Source organism: Bidens hawaiensis, unplaced genomic scaffold (assembly GCF_021521415.1).
Source record: "Bidens hawaiensis isolate Kalapana, Puna unplaced genomic scaffold, B.hawaiensis_p1.1 tig00040142_1, whole genome shotgun sequence".
Classification (NCBI taxonomy): domain Eukaryota; kingdom Viridiplantae; phylum Streptophyta; class Magnoliopsida; order Asterales; family Asteraceae; genus Bidens; species Bidens hawaiensis.
The window spans coordinates 26,702-32,197 of NW_027505653.1; the positions used below are offsets into that span (position 1 = coordinate 26,702).

Consider the following 5,496-nt stretch of genomic DNA (forward strand, 5'->3'; position numbering starts at 1 on the left):
TTCAAACTTGTGATGTATAAAAGGCCTACATTGCCATTTTAAACAAGCTTAGGTGTGCAAACACTTATGAGTAGTTAGCTAAGTGACGGGAAATACATGTTCTGTGAGCGTTTTGGTGTAAAATGTAGCATCGTTGAAACTCAACTAGTAAATCTACAATACTTGTTACATATGCACAAGATCTTATAGTTGGAATCATTTTGAAAAATGTATGCATTTATCGTTGCTAATTGTCACTGTAGTAACTTTATATCCACTAAGAAAACGATAAAACATATTCATGTAATGCGTCGTATTCCACAACTATGACATGCACACCATGCCATGGTACCAATGTCACGCTATGTGGTTAGTTGGAGTAAATCATTATGATCCGTTCTGAAAAGAGAAATGGAATAAACATTGATGGTTTGGACTTTGGACAAGGAGCGAAACAACACTAACCTTATTCTTTTTCACTTTTTACAGATAGGCTTTAAACGAGTTATCTAAAGAAAATAGACGTAAAACAAAATTTTGGGCCGGCAGCTTGACACAAATTCGGTCGGTATCAGACTATCAGTTATGTTTGTCACGACACCTACTCTAAATCAAAAAAATTATATGTAAACGCCCAAAATAGTGTTAGCACACGTACAACTTATGATGAAAGCGACACACATAAGGTCGGTATAACGTATAGCTTATGATACAAAAAATAATATAAGTAAAACGGCGCTTATTCGGTTTTTTTTGCAAATTACAGGCTTTGTGACGAAAATTCGGTCGGTATCTATAGGTTCGCCACAACACTGGAACTAAACCCAAAAAATAATTTTGAAAAATTGACGAATTTAAAAAAAAACAAAACAAGAAAACAAACACGGGGGTTGCGGCGAGTCGACATACATTCGGTTGGTAATTATTAGGTTCGTTATCGTACCGAAAGTATACATAAAAAATAATTCCGTTATTGGCTAGGTTTGTTACGATACCAAAACTAAATAAACAATAACACGGGTGTTACGGCGATGAGGCGCTGCGTTTTCAGTTGGCGTCGTTTAAATTCATTATGATACCGAAACTAAATATAAAATTCAATTTCTTCAAATTGCTATACTTAAAAAAATCCTTTTTAAAAAATAATCTAAATTGAAAGGCCACTGTCACGTCCCAAAAAAATAAAACAATAAATAGATAAAAAAAATTAATGCAAAATGTACAGACATAGGATTCAAACCTTGGCAGCCTCAAACCAAAGAAGTTAACAAATCACAACTCAGCCAACATACCAACACTATCATACAATTAGAAAAAAATAATCTAAATTGAAAGGCCACTTCAAACCTTGGCAGCCTCAAACCAAATAAGTTAACAAATCAAACCTCAGCCAACATACCAACACTATCAAACTTGTTACAATGATAAAACTAAAATCATAAATACTAAAACAGTTTGTTTCTAGAAAGAAGTTGTGGCACCAACATTTGATATTTATCTTTATATATATAACTAGTTTGGGACTCGTGAATTACACAGGGAATTAATGAAAATTACAATATTTAAACGTTAAACAAAATACAATCAGTAACATAATTATCATATATTGTTAATACAATTATAACTTTCATTAAAATGACAGGAATTACAAAGCAAAACATTACGCAATGAGTTTACAAATAAGAAAAAATTTCCTTGTACACTATAAAAATAATCCAATTGACTATCAGTGACCTGTCTACATTATCAAGTATAATAATAATATTAATACAGGCAAGTATATATGACCATTTGGATCGAAATTGTATAAAACTTTATTGGAAATCGATATTTAAAAAATAGTAATACATATAAACTTGCAATCATTTATAATACCTTTGAACGTGAAAGACGCCGTACACGTATATTTAGCTCACGCTGTTGCTGTTCGGCCCACGCCGCAATCGCCATGTCACCCCTTTGATCGAAAGCCTTGCGTTTTTTCATTAACCACTCCATCCATGCTTGAGATGCCTGCCAACACAAACAAGCAACAATCATAAAAAAATACTATCTTCAATAAAAAAAAGATTCAATTAAATCATTAAATAATACCTTCATTGGATTGACTCGGTTTTCCATATCGTATTTCCTCCTTTCGTCACAATTGATCAATAATTCATAGCTGCTTGAATTTTAATAAACCGAGCCTCGACTGTTTCTCGTTCTTCTAGAGTACCTATGCCATCATAAACTACAAACATAAAACCATACAAGTGAGATTAAAAACACAATTGAAGTACACTACTTGTAAAAGAATAATCGGGCACGTAACCATTTGAGAAACTATAAGAAAAGTAGTTAAGAACAAACCATCAGGGTGATAAAACTTTGCTAAACGCCTATACGCCAACTTTATTCCCTCGTCATCAGCATCTCCCTCGAGTTCTGCTTAATTACATTTCAAATAAATTAAACATATTATCAATGGGAAGAGTAAAATTACTTGCATACCCCTTTTATATCTTTTACATATAAACTTGCAATCATATATAATACCTTTGAATGTGAATGACGCCGTACACGTATATTTAGCTCACGCTACGGCTGTTCTGCCCACGCCGCAATCGCCATGTCCCCCCTTTGATCGAAAGCATTGCGTTTTTTCATTAACCACTCCATCCATGCTTGAGATGCTTGCCAACACAAACAAGCAACAATCATAAAAAAAATATCCATCTTTAATAAAAAAAAAAGATTCAATTAAATCATTCAATAATAGAGCAGTTACTTTATAATCAGTGTGGTATTTGCCTCTTTGGTGGCACTAATACTACACACAGAACAAGCCGAAATAAGTTCTGTTCTATATTAGTATTTTGAAAAAAAGGGACCAAGGTTGACACAGAATAACTGTTTTATAAATGCATCATGTTCATGTTTATAAATGCAACATGTTTTATATTTGTCTGAAATCTGAATTAAAGTTCAACTTTTCGGCACAAGTATGTGGACCTTCAAAAGGTTATTTGCTTTGGCCCAACTGACTTCTTACTCCCGTCATAAGCTCCATAACACCTTGGTTACGAACACAGTCGATTTGCTGCAACAACTAGATTCAAGTCAAAATTAAAAATCCAGACATATACTTATACGGAGTTATGAACACGGTAGCACCTTGGTTACGAACACAGTCGATTTGCTGCAACAATTAGATTCAAGACAAAACTAAAACTCCAGACATATACTTATATGGAGTTATGAACACAGTCGATTTGATGCCCAATAAATAGCATCAGTTAAAAAAATGCAAGTAGAAAAAAAACTCGAATAATAATAATAATAATAATAACAACAACAACGATTACAATTACCTCAACAGGAGTAGGCTGGAAGTAGATGAAGAAATAATATCCCATCAACATTCCAATCGAGACTCCAATTCCAAATCCAAACGTGCTAGCGGTGGCGATGACGGAGGGGATGCGGTATCGTAGGTGGCGATGGCGGCGGCGAATTGGAAACCACATGTATCGATAACGATGGTGATGGAAGAGACGAACGGTTCCGGGAATTACGGTTATAGCGATGGCGGCGGCGAATTGGAAACCACATATATCGGTGGTGATGGCGATGGTGATGGCGATGGAAGAGATGAACGGTTCCGGGAATTAGGGTTGTAGTCTTTGTTAGGGGTGAGCAAGAAACCGAAAAACCGAACCGAAACCGAAAAAACCAAACCGAAACCGAAAAAACCGAAAAAACAAACCGAAAAAACCGAACCGAAGCATTAACCGACGGTTTATTTTTTGTTTTTTGGAAAAAACCGAATTTTCGGTTTCGGTTCGGTTTTCCATTTTTAAAAAACCAAAAAAAACCGAACCGAAATGTGTTTTTACTTAAATATTAATACAATTATATGTGTTTTTTAGATGTTAGGACCGGAAACAAAACACCAAAAGGATCTATCATTGATGGTGATGAGGATTATGAAGATGGTGAAGATCGGGAGTAAACTTTGAAGATGAAGAATGAATATTGAAACTAAACTTTTAGTGTTTTTTGATTATGTATTTTATTAAATTTTAAACTCTAGTACTCTTGTAAGTTTGTAATTGTTTGGTTTCACATAACAAATGGCTATTTTTGTTTTTTTGGATCTAATATGCGTTTTCATTTCTTTGGAATTTTTTTGCAATGTCTACACACACAAAAAAAAAACCGATTATAACCGAACCGAAACCGAAAAAAACCGAAAACCAAAAAACCGAAAACCGAATGGTTTGTGTATTTTAAAAACTGAATTTTCGGTTTCGGTTTCGGTTTCATCTAAAAACCAAACCGTGCACAGCCCTAGTCTTTGTTGTTGAATGAAAAGAATGAACGGCGGTTTCGGGAATTAGGGTTAGCATCTTTGGTGTTGAATGAAAATAATGAAAGAATAACAAAAATGGATCCAGATAGTATTATTGGGGCGGGTTAATCCAAAAGAGATACCATTTTATAAAAATGGGTTAAAATTTATGAGAGTTAAGGAGAGATTGACAAGTGGCATATAGTAGTATCTATTTATTAGAATAGTAAAATTTGTGAAATGGGTATACGTAACTTTTAAATTTTTGATTATTATATTGCTATCTGGTTATTAAGTCCGGTCTGACTAGTAGACCACTAAGATGATCGGTTCGATCATGAAAACATTTTCCAAAACTCCTTCCAATACACACACACACACACACACACACACACACACACACACATATATATATATATATATATATATATATATATAAACACATGAAATCCTTTAAAAATACATGTCATGCTTTCTATAGCATGCCACCCCTCCTCATCACACTTATCACAATTAAAAAGTAAAACCTAGCCAAACTTGGTCAAACACAATAAAAAATGGAATTGTTTAGATACTAGGGGTTTTATGAACCATCATCATACATATACTCACATATTTTTATACTTAAGGATACTCATACGAGACCCTTTGCATTTAGCTATTGAGTTTTCCTATCACACACTTGATGTGAGTTTCACAGCCCCTCTCTTTTACTTAATCATTTTGGGGGAGAAAGTATGCACAAACTATTGGATGTTACATTGCTTTATCTGGCTCAATGGCATGGGGATGGTTGTTAAGACTTGGGATCCTAGAGGTCTCATATTTGAAACCTGACTCAAGGGGGTTTTCTCACAGTGGTGTGAGTTTCCTCCTTGATAGTGTTCTTGAGTGGGTCATGCCTGGAGCGTCAAATTCAGTATGGACGGTTGATATCCCGTCTTAGGAAGACTCACTCAGATATTGGCGGGGGATCCAAACGCTATTAAAAAAAACATTGCTTTATCTCATGAATACTTAGTGCAATCACCAACTAAAAGTCCTCACACATATCAGACCGTTAATTAAGGTTAACTGGTGAGGTAATAATAAGTAGTACTACTAGATTTGACAAACCCTACTGTGTTAGTCGCACTAACATGACTAGAGGTCGAATAGGTGTAACATTGAACCACACACATTGC

The 5,496-nt window shown here is 34.6% G+C and overlaps 1 pseudogene; it reads right to left on the reverse strand.

Moving 5' to 3' along the window:
- Positions 1-1,705: 1,705 nt before the first annotated feature.
- LOC143614524 (uncharacterized) lies at positions 1,706-3,488 on the reverse strand (annotated as a pseudogene).
- Between the last annotated feature and the right edge of the window lie 2,008 nt (positions 3,489-5,496).